We start from the raw sequence: 18,455 nt of genomic DNA on the forward strand, positions 1-18,455 counted from the left end.
ACTAACGAGGCTCAACAGCAAAACAGATCAGGCAGAAAAAAGAAATCAATGAACTTGAAGACAGGTCATTGGAGACTTTCCAGTGTGAAGAACAGAAAGAAAGAAAATGAAAAGAATTAACAGAGCCTCAGAGACCTGTGGAACACCATCAAGCATACCAACATACACATAATCAGAGTCCCAAAAGACAGAAGATAGGAAAGCAGAAAGAATATTTGAAAAAACAACATTTGTCCCTAGTATCCATGGGGGGCTGGTTCTAGGACCTTCCACAGATACCAAAACCCATGGATGCTCAAGCGCCTGATAAAAAATGACATGGTATTTGCATATAACCAACACATATTCTTCCATATACTTCAAATCATCTCTAGATTATTTATAAAACCCAACACAATGTAAATGCTATGTAATAGTTGTCATACTGTATTGTTTAGGAAATAATGACAAGGAAAAAAGTCTGTACATATTCAGTTCAGACACAATTTTTTTCCCAAATACTTTTAATCTGTGGTTGGTTAAATCCATGGATGTGGAGCCCACAGATATGGGAGTCTGACTGTAATGACTGACAATTTTCCAACTTTGATAAGAAACACTAATCTTCACATCCAAAAAGCTCAGTGAACACCCAAGTAGGGAAAACTGAGAGATTCACATCTAAACAAATCAAACCATTCTTTGTCAAAGTCCAAAGAAAAAGAATCTTGACAGAAGCAAGAGATAAACAACTTGTCACATAAAAGGGATCCTCGATTATATTAGGAGCTGATGTCTCAATGAAAACTATGGAGACCATAAGATAGTGAAATGACATACTCAAAGTGATGGAAAAAAAGGTTATCAACCAAGATATCTATATCCAGCAAAATTATCCTTCAAAAATAAAGGAGAGGCCGGGCGCGGTGGCTCACGCCTGTAATCCTAGCACTCTGGGAGGCCGAGGCGGGCGGATTGCTCAAGGTCAGGAGTTCAAAACCAGCCTGAGAGAGACCCCGTCTCTACCATAAAAATAGAAAAAAACAAATTGGCCAACTAATATATATATATATATATATATATATATATATATATGTAAATCAGCCGGGCATGGTGGCTTGTGCCTGTAGTCCCAGCTACTCGGGAGGCTGAGGCAGGAGGATCGCTTGAGCCCAGGAGATTGAGGTTGCTGTGAGCTAGGCTGACGCCACGGCACTCACTCTAGCCTGGGCAACAAAGCGAGACTCTGTCTCAAAAAAAAAAAAATAAAAAAAAAATAAAGGAGAAATTAAGACATTACAAAATTAGAAAGAAAAAACAAACAAAAAACCAGAATTCATTGCCAGCTGACCTTCCCTACAACTTCCCTACAAGAAATGTTAAAGGAGTTCTTCAGGCAGAAATAAAAGGACATGACACAGTGACCAGAATCCACAGAAACACAAAAGGAGCACAGATATCTTACTTGGCTTGGACTGCCAGTAGAATCCCACAAACTAGGTGCTTAAGCAATTGAAATTTATTTTCTCATGGTTCTGGAGGCTGGAATTTCAAGATTGGGGTGTCAGCATGGTCAGGTTTGGTTTCTGGTGAGGACTCTCTTCCTGGTTTGCAGATGGCTACTACCTTCTTGCTATGTCCTCACATGGCAGAAAGAAAGAATGGCCTCTCTCTCTCTTTCTCTCTCTCTCTCCTTCCCTCCCTCCCTCCTTCCCTCCCTCCCTCCCTTCCTCTCTCTTCTTATAAGGCCAACAATACTATCAGATTAGGACTTCACATTTATGACCTCATTTAACCTTAATTACCTCCTAAAGGTCTTATCTCCAAATACTGTCACACTGAGAGTTAGAGCTTCAACATATGAATTTGGATGCAGGAGTATTGCAATCAGTCCATAGCAACCAATAAATGCAACTACATAAACAAATATAAAAAACAATGTAAATGTGTGTTGTGTTTGTAACTTTTTATTCTATGTGATTTAAAAGGCAATTGCATAGAGAAATAATAGTAAATCTGTGTTGATGGATATCCAAGATATGCTATTTTTAAAACAATAATAGCACAATGGAGGAGGTAGAGGAGGGAGCTATGTAGAAGCAAAAATTTTACAAACTATAAAATTAAGTTGACATTAATCTGAAGTACTCATTATAAATTAGATGTTAATTGTGACCCCTTGGCAACTATTTAGAAAATAACTTAAAAATACATAGCAAAAGAAATGACAAGGGAATGAGAATGACACACCAGAAAATACATACTTAGCACAAAAGAAGGCAACAAGAAAGGAAAAAAGGAACAAAAAAGATGCAGCACATATAGAAAACAAATAACAAAATGGAAGTTGTAAATCCTATAGTATTAGTAGGATTAGTAGGATAATAAATTGTAAATCCTACATTAAATATAAATGAATTAAGTAATCCAATCAAAAGGTAGGGATTGTAGAATGGATTAAAAAAACATGACAACTATTTAATATCACAACAGACACACTTTACAATGAGGATTGAAGGTAAAATGATGGAAAAAGGTATACCATAAAAAACAGTAATCAAAGAGAACTGGCATGAATGTACTAATAACAGAGAAAATAGATTTTATGGCAAAAATCTTTTCTAGACACAATGAAAACACTTATAATGATAAAAGTGTTAATCCATCAAGAAGATATAACAATTATAAATATATATATCTAACAACAAAGTTACCAAATAGAGAAAGTAAAAACTAGCATAATTGGAGAGAGAAATAGACAATTCAACAATAATAGTTAGAGACTTCAAGACTCTGCTTTTGAGAACAGATAAAATAACTAGAGAGAAGATTAGGGAAATCGATGATTTGAACAACACCACAAACTAACTAAACCTAATAGGCATCTATAGAATAGTCCACCTAAGAACAGTAAAATAGACATTCTTCCCTAGTGCACATGGACCATTCTCTATGATAGACTTTATGTTAGGCCATAAAACAAGTCTCAATAAATTTAAAAGGATGAAATTATACAGTGCGTTCTCTGATCACAACAAAATGAAATGAAAAATTGACGGCATGAATAAATTTGGGAAATTCACAAATATGTGGAAAATAAACAACATATTCTTAAATAAACAATGGGTCAAACAAGAAATTACAATGATATATTTAAAAATACTTTGAAGAGCCAGGCCTGGTAGTGCACACTTGTAATCCAAGCTACTTTGGAAGCTAAGGTGGTAGGAGTGCTTGAGCTCAGGAGTATGAGTCCAACCGGAATACCATACTAAGACCTTGTCTCAAAAAAAAAAAAAAAAAACTTTGATATCACAGTATCACAGAATCCCTCAGACTTGAGAGCTAAAAAGTAAATAAATAAATAAATAAAAGAATAAAAAAATACTTTGAGATAAATGAAAATGAAAACAAAAAATTATAAAATTCATGGAATGTGGTAAAAGCAATGTTCAGAGAGAATTTATATCTACAAACACCTATATGAAAAAAGAAAGATCTCATATTAATTACCTAACCTTCTACCTTAAGAAACTAAAAAAAGAGGAGCAAAAATAAACTCAAAGCAAGAAGAGAGAAGAAAGTAATGATGATTATGGAGGAAATACACCAAATTGAGAATTAAAAGCAGTAGAGAGAATCAAGGAAACCAAAAATTGTTCCTTTAAAAATATCATCAAATTGGAATGACTTTACTTGAATTGGTCAAGGAAAAAAAGAGAAGATTCAAATGACTAAAACCAAGAATGAAAGACAGGAACATTACTATTGACCTTACAGGAATAAAAGGGTGATAAGGAAATATTATTAATAATTAGGTGTCAACAAATTAGATAATTTAGATAAACTGGACAAATTCTAAGAAAGACACAAACTACTGAAAGTAATTTAATAAAAAATGGAAAATCTGAATATACTATAATAAATTAAATTGATAATCGAAACCCACCATAAAAAGCCCAGGCCCAGATAGTTTCACTGACTAATTCTATCAAACATTTAAAGGATAATTAACACCACTCCTTTACAAACTCTCCCCCCAAAATAAGAGGGAGCACTTTTCAACTCATTCTATAAGGCCAGAATTACCCTCAAACAATAAGCAAAACCAAACAAAGACATCACAAGAAAACAAAACTACAGACCAATATTTTTATGACATAGATGCAAAAATCTCAACAAAATACTAGCAAACTGAGTCTACTCACATATGTAATGAATTATACACCACGACTAAATTGGATTTATCCCAGGAATGCAAGTTTGGTTCAACACATGAAAATCAATGTAACATACCATCTTTATAGAATATAAGACAAAACCCACATTATAATCTTAATATACATTTAAAAAGCATTTAACAAAAGCCAACATCCTATCATGACAAAAGCACTCAAGGAACTAGGAATACACAGGAACTTCCTCAAACTGATAAAGGGAATCTGTGAGAAACCCACAGCTAACATCATATTTAATGGTAAAAAGCTGGAAGTTTTCCATCTATGATCGAGAACAAGACAAGGATGTGCACTCTTGCCACTTTTCTAAACATTGCACAGGAGGGAAATTAGGCAGGAAAAAGATTAGAAAGGGAAAAGTAAAATTCTCTATTTGTAAATGACATAATCTTATATATAAAAAAATTTTAAGGAGTCCACAAAGAACTATTAGAGGTATTAAGCGAACAGGAAGATTGTAGCATAAAAGTCAAACTATCAATAACAATTGTGTTTCTGAACAATAACAATGAGTAGTCTGGAAATGAAATTAAGAAAACAATTTTATTTATAATATCATCAAAAAAATTTTTAAGTTAGAAATAATTTATCAAAATAAGTGCAAGATTTGTACACGGAAAACTAAAAACTATAAAACATTGTTGAAAGAAATTAAAGACCTAAATAAAGAAAAAGACAACTCCTGATCCTTGATTGAAAAACTTAATATTGTTAAACTGGCCCCAAATTGATCTATAGATTCAATGTAATTCCTGTCAAAATCCCAGCTGGATTTTTTGCAGAAACTGACAATTTGATTCTATAATGTATATGGAAATGCAAAGGATACAGAATAACCAAAATGATCTTGAAAAAGAACAAAGTCGAGTGACTCAAACTTCTCATGCAGACCTATGATAACTGGAACAGTGTGCTACTGGCATAAAGATATGCATATAAATCAACAAATGGAATTAAGAGTATAGAAATAAGCTCCTACAATTGTGACCAAATGATTTTCTGCAAGGATGCCAAGACAATTGAACAAGGGAAGAACAGTCTCTTCAACAGATGGTGTTGGGACAGCTGGATACCCATGTGCAAAAGAATAAAGCTGGGCCTCTACTTTATATACAAAAAATAAGTTGAAATTGGTTGTAGACCTAAATGAAGAACTAAATCTATAAAACTCTCTCAACAAGAAACCATAGGCATAAATCTCTATGTCCTTGGATTAGGCAGTGGTTTCTTAGAACAACAAAAGCTAAAGCAATAACAACAAAAATGGTTAAATTGAACTTTTTCAAAACTGAAAACATTTCTGCTTCAAAGAACACATAATAAAGTGAAAAGACAACTCAGAGACTGGGAGAAACATTTGCAAATCATATATCTCATAAATCATGAGTATCCAGAATATATTTTAAAACTCTTGTAATTCAACAGTAAAAGAACAAATAATCCAATTTTTAAAAATAGTCAAAGAATTTGTGTAGACATTTCTTCAGAGAGGTTATACAAGTAGCCAAAAAGCCCATGAAAAATGTTCAACATCATTAGTTATTAGCAAAATGCAAATCAAAGCCACTAGGATGGCTGGAATCAAAAAGATCAATAATAATAAAGGATCAATAAATCAACAAAAAAGATCAATAATAACAACACTGGCAAGGATGTGGAGATATTGGAACCGTCATACATTGCTAGCGGGAATGTTAAATGGTATAGCACTTTGGAAAGCAATTTGGAAGTTCTTCCAAAGATTAAAAATTTAGTTATCATGTGCCCAGAAATTACACTCCTAGGTATATTCTCAAGAGAATTGAAAACATATTTCTACACAAAATCTTGCACATCAATGTTCATAGCAACATTATTTGTAATAGGAAAAAATGTAACAACCCAAACGCCAATCAACTGATGAATGAATGGATAAACAAAACATAGCTTATTCATACAATGAAATATTATTCAGCCATAAAAAGGAATGAAGTGCTGACATATGCTACCAAATGGACAAATCTTGAAACATTATGCTAAGAAGCCAGACAGAAAAGATTACATGTGTGATTCCATGTATATGAAATGTTTAGAATAGGAAAATCCAGAGAGACAGAAAGTAGAGTAGGGGCTGAGGGGAAGAGGGCACTGGGAGGTGACTGCTAGTGGGTATCAGGCTTCTTTTTGGGATATTAAAAATGTTCTGAAATTAAGTGGTGGTAATGATTGCACAACTTTGTGAATATACTAAAAAACACTGGCTGGTACATTTTAAAAGGGTGAATTCTGCATGTATTGAAATATCTCAATAAAATTATTAATAATTAATTCAAAGTGCACTAGGAACTCAGGGATGTAAAATTTTAAAGTAACGGGGAGATTCAGAAAGGTTTCTCTGAGGAGCTGATACTAGTTCCTCTTCCTAGTCCTCAAGGCTCTGAAACAAAGTGAGCTTGCGATCATCTTCCAAAGTAATGTATCAGCCAAACAGGAAGGTCCCACCTCACACCCTGATACTCCTTTCTAGTGCCTTCCTCTCCCCTGTGCAGGTTTTATATAATATTCACAAAATCTTCCAAGGCCCATCTGTCTACCCATCTCTCACTAGAAGCTTCTCCTACACCTAAATACATTTTTTCCTAGTTGTGGAATTTCAATTTCTAGTGGAAATCTTGCATGAAAATGCCCACATCTTCCCTGTGTTCAAGGTTGGAGCTGCGTGGGAGAGAGGCTGCCCATGGGGCTGCAGGGCAGGCGGGTGCTCGGGGCTGAATGTCGGGTGTAAGGGGCAGTATCCTGTGACTTGTATCATGTTTTACCAAGCACTGTGCTTCAGCATGATTGTGCTGTAGAAGCTGCTGATAAGGAAGCCATGGCCCAATGCCAGGGTCCATTAGATTGTGTATTGCTCTAAGTAGCAGACAGAGGTAAGCAGTGGTAGAAGCATTCAAGGGACACCATGGAAAAGGGACAGAGGGACAGATTTGCCAACAGGCAGTGCTGGGAGGAGCAGGGTCCTAATTCAAGGTCCTGGAGTTTCGAGCACTCATCTTGAGAACGGGAAGTGGCCCCCTCTGGCTTGATGGACCTTGGTACCGCTAGGGTCGCAGTACCTGTTTAGCTGGGATGCTTTCGAGATAAGGGTAAAAGCACAGATTGAAGGCCACTGGGGCTTCCATAATAAATGAAAGGGAGGGAATGGTATGAGCTGAGACTAGACAGGAGGCAGGGGCCAGACCACATAAACCCTCAGAGGCCAGGTTGAGGATTTGGGGCTTGATGCTAAGCACAATCAGAAAGCATCAAAGGGGTTTAAGCAGAGAAATAATCCAACTAACGTTCTGGCATTCTGGCACGAAGAACAGTCTTAGTTAAGTAGAGTGGATGCGGGGAGATCAGTAACATCTGGGGGAAAGGTGGTGGTCGCTCGGGCTGCAGTGGTGGCGGTGGGAATGAAGAAAAGAGCACTTGGAGGTGACTGGGTTTATGGGGGAAGACAGGGGTCTGAGATGGCTGTGGTCAATGTGTCTTTGTGACAGCCTAGTGGAGATTTAGAGAAGGTACTCGAATAAGAGTTTGGAGCTCAGAGAAGCCTGGAGAGGGATGTGGATATGCAAGTCTTGGCTGTAGAGTTGACAGCTGAAGCTTTGGTTAATGAGATTCCCCAGGGAGAAGTTATAGATGAGGAGAGAAGGGAGTCTGGGCTGAGCCTTGAGGAACTCCAACATACTCAATGACCAGACTGGGAGGAAGAGTCAGCAAAGGAGACAAAGAAGGAGTCACCCAGAGCAGTGGGAAGAAAACCTGGGGTGGGGGTGTTCAGAAGTACAGAGAAGAGGGGATTTCAAGAAGGAAAGGATGGTGGAGTGAGGTAAGAATGGGAAAGTTCCCCCTGGACTTGGTGGCTGGACGGCCACTGCTGACCTGAACAAGGGCTACTTCAGTGAAGGAAAGAGAGTAGAAGCCAGACTGGAAGTAAAAGTGATTGTTTTAGGAATTTTGACTGTGAGATTGGAAAGAAATAAGGTAATATAAGGGAGGGGGGATTTCTGTGTGTTGTTTGTTTGTTTGTTTGTTTGTTTGTTTGTTTGTTTGTTTGTTTTTTGAGACAGAGCCTCACTCTGTTGCCCCAGCTAGAATGCTGAGTGCCGTGGCATCAGCCTGGCTCACAGCAACCTCAAACTCCTGGGCTCGAGCAATCCTTCTGTCTCAGCCTCCTGAGGAGCTGGGACTATAGGCATGCGCCACCATGCCCGGCTAATTTTTTTCTATTTTTGGTATAGATGGCGTCTCGCTCTTGCTCAGGCTGGTCTTGAACTCATGAGCTCAAACAATCCACCTCGGCCTCCCAGAGTGCTAGGATTACAGGCATGAGCCACCGCACCCAGCCTGTGTGCTTTTGTCTAACAAAGTGAACCTTGAGTAAGTTTCACTGTTAATGGGAAAGATCTCTGAGAAGGAGCAACTGAATATACGAAGAAGAAAAGCAATACTTAGGGGGAGAAATGGGCATTTATTGAAACTTTAAAATCTGTACCCCCATAATATGCCGAAATAAAAAAAATGATAAAAAATAAAAAAATAAAGAAAAGCAATACTTAATGGTATAGGGTCCTGAGAGAGGAGGGATTAAGACCTGACCCCATGCTGGAGGAGAGAAGGGATGGAGAAGGAGAAGACAGGTTTGAATTTGTTGGTGGAATTTTGAGGCAGAAATTTGAGGAATTTTGTGGCAGAAATTTGAGGAAATTCCCATTTGATGATTTCAATTTTTTTGAGAAGAAGAAAATCTGCTGTTAGCAAGGGAGGAAGTAATATGGGTCAGGAGGTTGAGAAGAATAAAGATTTCAAATAATAATTGAATTTTACTGAAGAGGATACAGATGGAACATAAGCACATGAAAAGATATTCAACATCATTAGGCATCAGGGAAATGCAAATTAAAACCATCTCTAGAGAACTGCTTCCAGGAGAAAGGAATGGATGTGCTTTTCCCTATTCTTCCTGCTAAGTGCAACTAAAATCCCCAGTCATTTTATATTTAAAACAAACATAGCAAACTAAAAAGTAGAGAGAAGGAAGACTTCCTGGAGACCTCAGGACAGAGGAATGGCACAGTGGTGAGCTCCCTGGGTTTTCTTTTTGCCTCATATATTCCACATGGGAAACTGAAAAAGCCATTGAGACAAAAAAAGAAATGTAGCCCCATAAAAGCCTGATGTCTTTAGCCAAATGTACAGGAAAGGAGCAGCCTAGCAAGGCTAGCAAGCAAGTTATTTTAGACAATAAATCTCCCCGACTCCAGCCAAACGCCACGGGAAAGACTGTTGCCCCAACACCCACCACGCAGCAAGGACTGAATGAGGAGACTAGACCTCTACTCTTGCCAGGCTGTAACAAGGGACCCCAAAACCCTGGCTGAGATGGTGTCAGGCAAGTTCAAGCAGGGACCTGAGACTTTCATCCTCACAACCAGTAATCGAGCCTGTCCCAGATTGTCAATGGGTACCACATGCAGAAATTGGACTTCCCTTTCTCCCTGGCAGTAATGACAGGCCCTCCTGTGTCTCAGATGTCAACAGGGGCCAGGTAGAGAACCTGGACTTCTACCTGCACCAGGAAGTAACAAGGAAGTGACCCCCTTCCCTTGCCAGAGCAGTGCCAGGGACTGCCAGCTAAAACTGAAGATTTAAATAAGATCCACCGACTCATATTATATGAAAATGTCCAGGTTTCAGTTGAAAAATAACTCATCATACGAAGAACCAGGAAGATCTCAAACTGAATAAAAAAGACAATTAATAGATGCCAACACCCAGGACGAGAAAGAGTTTAGAATGATCTGAAAAAGACTTTAAAGCAGCCATGATAAAAAATATTTTAACGAGCAATTTCGAACATGGTCGAAACAAATTAAAAGAGTTAGAAAAACTTGTCAAAAAAAATAAATGATAGAAAGAAAAAACAAATGGAAATTTTAGAACTGAAAAGTACAATAACCAAAATAAAATGCGCAGTGGTTGTACTCCACACAGAGGGGACAGAGCAAACATTAAACACAGGAGATCAGAAGTAGCTATATTAATGTCAGAAAAATGAGACTTCACAGCAAGAAAAGCTGCCAGAAACAGAAGAACCTTATACAATGATGAAGCATAAATCCTTCAGGAGGACACAGTAATCCTCAATGTGTATGCACCAAGCACAGGAGCTATAAAATATGTGAAGCAAAAACTGATAGAATTGAAAAGAGAACTAAACAAATACACAACTATAGTTGGAAACTTCAACACCTTCTTCTCTGTAATTGTGAGAACAACTAGACAAAAAATCATCCAGGACATGGAAGAACTCAGCAATACCAGCAACCAACCATATCTAATCAACCTATCTTAACCTCCCATCCACCAACAGCAGAATACGTATTCTTTCTGAGTGCCAACAGAACATATACCGAGATAGATCATACCTTGAGCCATAAAACAAGCCTGATAAGTTTAAAATAACTAAAATGGTATACAGTATGTTCTCTAATCACAATGGAATCAAACTAGAAATCAATAGCTAAAAGATAACAGGAAAACCTCCGAATACTTGGAAACCAAACAAAATACTTCTAAATGATTCATGAGTGAAAGAGAAACTTTCAAAATGCATCTAACTGAATTAAAATAAAAATGAATGAAAATGTATGAGACACAGCTAAAGCACCACTGAGAGAGAAATTGATAGCACGAAAGCTATTCATTAGAAAAGAGGAGGGAGCATGGGCCACAGCGTAGGTGTGTGTGAGCATGCACGACCCCACCATTAAAAAAGAAAGAAAAAGAAAATGGGAAAGATCAAAACTCAATTATCTAAGCTCTCACATCTCAAGGCTCTACAAAACAAGAGCAAAATAAACTCAAAGCAAGCAGAAGAAAAGGAAAATAAAGATAAAAGCAAAAATCAATGAAATTGAAAACAAAATATACAGAAAATCAATAAAACAGTTATTTTTTTGAAAAGGTAAATAAAATTGACAAAACTCTTGTAAAAAGGACAAAGATTCATGTTCCATTCCTGCTTAAAAAAATAATAATAGTAAAAGAAAAAAAAAGGACAAAGAAAAAAGAGAGAAGACACAAATGACCAATATCAGAATGAAACTGAGATATCTTTACAGATCCTTCAAACAAGAAAAGAATAACATAGATAAACTACAAACAACCCTACACACATAAATTTCACAGCTTAGATGAAATGGATGAATTCCTCAAAAAGTACCAACTACCATGACTCACCCAATATGAAATAGATGATTTAAATAGTCCAACAACTATTAAGGAAATTGAACTTATATTTTCAGAACTCCTGAAAAAGATATCTCCAGACCTCAGACGGTTTCACTAGAGAATTCTATCAAATGTTTAAAGAAGAATTAACACACATTCTGCACTATCTCTTCTAGAAAATAGAAGAGAAGGAAATACTTCTTAATTCATTTTATGAAGTTAGTATTGCCCTGATACCAAACCAAATATGACAAGAAAATAAAACTACAGACTAATATGCTTCATGAATGAAAATACAAAAACCCTTCACAGAATATTATCAAATAGAAATCAACAATATATCCAGCATGAGGAAGAGCATGATCTATCTCTACTAAAAATAGAAAAATTAGCTGGACATGCTGGTGCATGCTTATAGTCCCAGCTACTAGGAAGGCTGAGGAAGGAGGATCTCTTGAGCCCAGGAGTTTGAGGTCACTGTGAGCTAGGCTGATGCCACAGCACTCTAGCCCAGGTGACAGAGCAAGACTCTGTTTCAAAAAAAGAAAAAGAAAATAAATCAATAATATATAAGAAGAAAAAGAATTATATACCATTATCAAGTAGGAATTATTCCCAGGGATACAAGGCTGATTCAATATGGGAAAATCAATTAGTGTAATGCACCATACTGACATATTATCAAAATCACATGATCATATTAATAGATGTAAAAATAGCATTTGGCAAAATTCAGCACCCATTCATAATAAAAGCTCTCAGAAATATACAAATAGAAGGAAACTTCCTTAACTTGATAAAGAGCATCTACAAAAACTTAAAGTTAACATTGTATTTAATGGTAAAAAACCGAATGCTTTCCCCTGAGATCAGGAGCAAAGCAGAATGTCATGTCTTGCCAATCTTATTCAATATGTGCTGGAAGTTCTAGCCAGTGTAACTAAGGCAAAGAACAGAAATAAAATGCATACAGATTTGAAAAGAATAAATAAAACTCCCTTTATTTGAAGATGAAATGATCGTCTACATAGAAAATCCCAATAATCTTGCATACAAATCTAGCTCCTAGGACTAATTCATCAATGCAAGATATAAGATAAACATATAAAAAGTAATTGTTTTTCTGTATACTAGCAACTAACATATAGAAACCAGAATTAAAAATACAGGCCGGGCACGGTGGCTCACACCTGTAATCCCAGCTCACTGGGAGGCCGAGGCCGGCGGATTGCTCAAGGTCAGGAGTTTGAAACCAGCCTGAGCGAGAGCAAGACTCTACTATAAATAGAAAGAAATTAATTGGCCAACTATATATATAGAAAAAACTAGCCGGGCATGGTGGCGCATGCCTGTAGTCCCAGCTACTCGGGAGGCTGAGGCAGAAGGATCGCTTGAGCCCAGGAGTTTGAGGTTGCTGTGAGCTAGGCTGCCGCCATGGCACTCACTCTAGCCTGGGCAACAAAATGAGACTCTGTCTCAAAAAATAAAAAAAAATACAATACCATTTACAATTGTTCAAAGAAAATTAAATACCTAGGTACAAATCTAAAATAAGAGCTACAGGACTTGTATGCTGAAAACTATGCAATGCTGATAAAATAAATCAAAGGTATAAGTAAACAGAAAGACAAATTATGTTCATGAATTGGAACACCCAACACAGTAGATGTCCGTTCTCCCCAAATTGATATACAGGTATAAAGCAATTACTATTAAATCCTAGCAAAACTTTTGTAGCTATAGATTATTCTAAAATATATACAGAAAGGCAAAGTTGCTAGAATACCTTAAAATTTTTGAACAAGAAAAATTAAGAAGAAGGAATCTCTCTACCTGATTTCAAGACTTATAGAGCTATAGCAATCAAGACTGTGTAGTATTGGCCGGACAGTCACATAGATCAGTGGAACAATGCAGAGAACCCAGAAGTAAACCTATAACAAAATACCCAAGTAATTTTTGACAAAGATACAGAAGCAATTCAATGGAGGAAGGATAACCTTTTCGGCAAATGACATAATTGTACACACATAGGCACAAATAAATAAACAAATGAATAAATCAAAGAAAAATGAACTTTGACTTAAGTCTCATTATATATATATATATACATATATATATATATATAGTTTCTTTATTTTTTTCCTATTTTTAGTTGGCCAATTAATTTTTTCTATATTTAGTAGAGACGGGGTCTCGCTCTTGCTCAGGCTGGTCTCGAACTCCTGTGCTCAAACAATCCATCCACCTCAGCCTCCCAGGGTGCTAGGGTTACAGCCATGAGCCACCGCACCCGGCCAAGTCTTATACCTTATAAAAAATTTAACTCAAAATAGACCATGGATATAAATGTAAAATGTAAAACTACACTCTATTACATTGCTACACCCCTCCAAAACACCCAGCTCTGACTCTGTACACTATTGCCATCCAGCCTCCATCCTTTACTTTTGTCCTCATGGTAATTAAGGTTTTCAGCGTGTGCCTTGCCGAAGTCCAGATACACTGTCTAAGTAGTTCTTTAATCTGCCAGTCTAGTGAGCCCCTCACAAGCGGCTCAGTTGAGTCTGGCATGCCTCGGGCTTGTTGTGAGTTTCTACACAGAACACATAATGCAGGTGGTCAGCACAGTTGGTCTAATTAGTAAGGAAAGCTACATTCAAAGCATTCAGTCCAGATCCACCTATCTCAGTTAGGAGGAAAATACATTTCCTATTTTAGAGCCCTTGGATTTAAGCCTTCAATTAGGAGAGAATGAAAAGAGGAGTTTCTGGTGTCTGCTTTATTCAACCTTTTCACAAAGTGAAGATGTGTTAACTACTTATTGTTTTGCCCTGTTCATCTTAAGGTTTTGAATGAAAACCACAGTCTGTTATGTCAAGGCAACAAGATCTTCCTTCCTTGAACTCATTTGTTGTGCCATTTATATTGTAAAGGAGTTGAATGTTAATAATCATAAACACGTTGTTACAAAAACTGCTTTCCCCTCTCTTTCCTTCTTTGTGCCCTGCTATGAAAATGTTTCATGTGCTTCCAAAACCAACTGCCTTGGGAGCAGTCGCACAACACTCTCCTTCAACCTGGATATTAACCCAGCAAGTAGCAGCTTCAGAGTTATGCACCTGCGATCAGGCCAAGTGGCATAGAGGCATTATCTACCCTTGTCTCCTCCGAGCCAAAGGAAGTAACTCTGTTTTCCACATCAGCCTTGTTTTTCTCCCCTCACTCACTGCCCAAGAGATCGATTCTTGGTTTCAGCCCCACCCCGTGAAAAGGCTGTCTATTCGGAGAGACACAAAGTTGGCTTGTGCAAACCAAGCATAAAAGATACAAGAGCAATTTATTCTGCTTAATAAACTGGGAGAAAACATGTAGAGGCTAATTGTATGCTGAACACAAGAGGAGTTTCTTGTCTGGGGAGTGAGTAATGTTGGGGCAGACACTACCGTTTGTTTGCTTACCCAGCAGCCATCCGTCTTTGTTGCTTAGGAAACACTGTTCGCCACAGATATCAGGCAGGTGGCCAAGGGATTTAGGAGAAAACGATTTGCTACCAGCCCTGAAGGATGAACAAATGACAATTTCTCTGTGTAACTCTGGTAGCCAGCTTTTACGATCCCTCCCACGATCCCCACCTCCTGCTATTCATGCCCTTGTGGAAATAGCAGAATTTGACTTATGAAGCAAGGTCACAAAAGACATTGCAGGCTGGGCATGGTGGCTCATGCCTGTAATCCTAGCACTCAGGGAGGCCGAGGCAGGCGGATCGTTTGAGCTCAGGAGTTTGAGACCAGCCTGAGCAAAAGCGAGACACCGTCTCTACTAAAAATAGAAAGAAATTAGCTGGACAGGCCGGGCGCGGTGGCTCACGCCTGTAATCCTAGCTCTCTGGGAGGCCGAGGCGGGCGGATTGCTCGAGGTCGGGAGTTCAAAACCAGCCTGAGCAAGAGCGAGACCCCGTCTCTACTATAAATAGAAAGAAACTAATTGGCCAACTAATATATATAGAAAAAATTAGCCGGGCATGGTGGCGCATGCCTGTAGTCCCAGCTACTTGGGAGGCTGAGACAGAAGGATCGCTTGAGCCCAGGAGTCTGAGGTTGCTGTGAGCTAGGCTGACGCCACGGCACTCACTCTAGCCTAGGCAACAAAGTGAGACTCTGTCTCAAAAAAAAAAAAAAAAAAAAAAAGAAATTAGCTGGACAACTAAAAATATCTAGAAAAATTTAGCCGGGCACGGTGGCACATGCCTGTAGTCCCAGCTACTCAGGAGGCTGAGGCAGGAGGATCGCTTGAGCCCAGGAGTTTGAGGTTGCTGTGAGCTAAGCTGATGCCATGGCACTCTAGCCCAGGCAACAGAGTGAGATTCTGTCACCAAAAAAAAAAAAAAAAAAAAAAGGAGCTAGATCTGTACCTGAAGGTGAACCATCAATTGAGATAACTCTCTACCTTTGGACCAGCCCAGGGTAATTAGATATGATAATTAATACACCAGGTGTGTTCATTCCTATTTCTTTTTCACAGAATGTATGTAGCAAAAAAAACCCCACAGGCATAAAGGATGGTACTTGACATTGCCCATATCTTATCCTAACACAGTGGGCCAGTGGGGTACTGGTAAGCCACATCTCTAGAAAAATTTGGAAAGCCCTGATTTGTAGCGTTTACTAGTTATGTGCAAATTTTCACACCATGGCTAATCTCACACTACCCATGTGCTGTTACTGAACATGGAGTTGAGAAGAGATGCAGACAGTCGGCTCTTGCAAGCTCATATGAGCCAACTCCCAAGCACCACTGGATTGAACCCAGAAGAAATGGATTGGATCAAGTAGTCATGCTGACCTCTGTCCATGCAGCCAGGGGCATCTTAAGATGTAGAGTAATGTTTTGAAAATAGCTTTAGGACCAAATGACCTGGGGTCTAATTTTGACTCTGCTTTTTTCTGACTGAGTGGCTCAATATGTACTATTTATTGATTGTAAGTGTCAGATTTCTTTATCTGGAAAATGAAGATGGCAATATCTGCTCATCAGAGTTTTTAGAGGCTTAAATGAAAATAACAATAGCAAAAGCAAAGCTGTTGAGTGCTTACTGTGTATCAGGCCCAGGTTGCTTATAATATGTCATTACCTAATTTAATAACACAGGCAAAGTAGTCAGGGCTCAGCAAATGCTAGTTAGCAGCATTGTTATTCTTATTTCATTTCTGGGCAGAGAGCTGTTCATTAGGATGAAGACTAAACCAGAAAGTGTTGGAAAGCATGATGATTGGGTTTTCATGCACATATGTGAGATGTGCCTCCCTCAATCTTTGTTACGATGTCAGCACATTACCCATCTGATGTGAACTTTAAAAAAAAAAAAAAAGGAAGGTGTTGGAAATGGCCTGTATCCTAATTTCCAACCTGATTCAGCATATTCCTGAGTTGGGCAAATGCCTCCAGTGAAGAGCTGTGAAGCTTATCTACCTATGGGGACTGACCAGGGGCCAGGCCCAGGCTGCCCACAAGACAATGAGCCACCATGGGACTGAAGGAAGTGGAGAGAAGGGACAGTAGGCAGGGAATCAAGAACGGTGTCCTTCAGCACCATGGCCAGAAGCTGTACTCCGAATTGGAATAAAGTAACCCATGGAGTGGGTGCTGTCCCGGTCCTCAGTGCTGAATGATGCCACTGGTCCCCTTAAAAGGGGGCTGACTTATGCCCACTAGCAGCATGTGGACTCAGCTCCCTCCTAGGGACCACAGGGAACACTGTCTAGTGGAGAGAGACATCCTAGGAACAAGAAGTTTGTTAAAACAAAATGAAATGCACCTGACATCAGCCAAGGCCTTCTAGCCTGATGGGAGCTGCCTTTACACCCACACACCTTTTTAACAATGAGAAAGAAAAGAATGGGCATTGGTAGAATTTATACTCTATGTTCATCACTTGGCTGGTGGCTTTATAAACATTATTTCTTTTAGTCCTCACAGCCATATACAGCACGACCCTGTTGATGAAGAAACTGAAGCACAGAGAATTTAAGTAACTCACTGAAGGTCACCCAGCTAATCAACAGTGGGGAAATAATTTAATTAATTTAATTTCAGATCTCTCTGTCCAAAGCCCCAGATCTTTACACTTTGGGTGCTGCTATTTCCAGACCCTCAACCTATCTAAGAAAGCATTTATAGGTAATACAAATTTTTGTGATTTATTATTGTAGGTGCTCTTCTCGAATCCAAGTAATGCTGATGCCTCCATACCTTCTCTTCATTGCATGTTGCTACATTTCTTCTCAGTGGGGGAAAGTGAGACAATCCCAGAAGATGAGGACTTGGGCTGGCAATGCACTGAGTCAGTGACTATGCCAAAGAGTCCCAAAACATGACAGCAACCTACAGATGGCCTAGTGTGTGATCTGGTCCCAAATGAACAGCATGGGCCTCCCACACTAAGACTAGGAGCTCCTCCTGAGGCTATGCCTGAGATACCATCAGGTCAGCAATAACCATACTTTGGAATGAACTTTTATACTGAGAGAGTAGCATGGTGGTTAGGTGTTGACTCAGATTGTCGGTGTTCACATTAAGTTTCCAATAACTGTGTAATTTGGTGGCATTTACTTAGCTCCATAAACCTCAGTTTTCCCATCTTCAAAATAGGAATTATAGGATTGATTGTATGCAATTATGCATGTCATGTGCTTGGCCTAAGGAAAATATGCAACAGAGTTTAGCTAGTTTTATTATTATCATTATCATTACTGTGCAGTGATGCAGGTCACTGAAGGAAAAGGGGAAGATTTTCCACAATAAAAGGGAGACAGTCCTTAGGATATCTCCATCTTCCCTAAGTGGGAGCTGGAAAGACAGGACAGACTTGACCTCACTGCCCCAGGCTCTCCTTGTTGAGTCCCAGAGACATTCCTCTGCAGAAGCAGCTCCACCCACGTCCTGAACCACTCCTCGCCTGGACAGGGGACAGCGTGACCTCAG

General features: G+C 38.7%; 1 non-coding gene across 1 annotated transcript; it reads left to right on the top strand.

The window, feature by feature from the left end:
* Window positions 1-16,715: 16,715 nt before the first annotated feature.
* Window positions 16,716-16,819, top strand: LOC142875830 (small nucleolar RNA U13). Its single transcript, XR_012923110.1, has one exon. It is a non-coding gene; the product is annotated as a small nucleolar RNA U13 (small nucleolar RNA).
* The last annotated feature ends 1,636 nt before the right edge of the window (window positions 16,820-18,455 follow it).

Source organism: Microcebus murinus, chromosome 14 (assembly GCF_040939455.1).
Source record: "Microcebus murinus isolate Inina chromosome 14, M.murinus_Inina_mat1.0, whole genome shotgun sequence".
Classification (NCBI taxonomy): Eukaryota; Metazoa; Chordata; class Mammalia; order Primates; family Cheirogaleidae; genus Microcebus; species Microcebus murinus.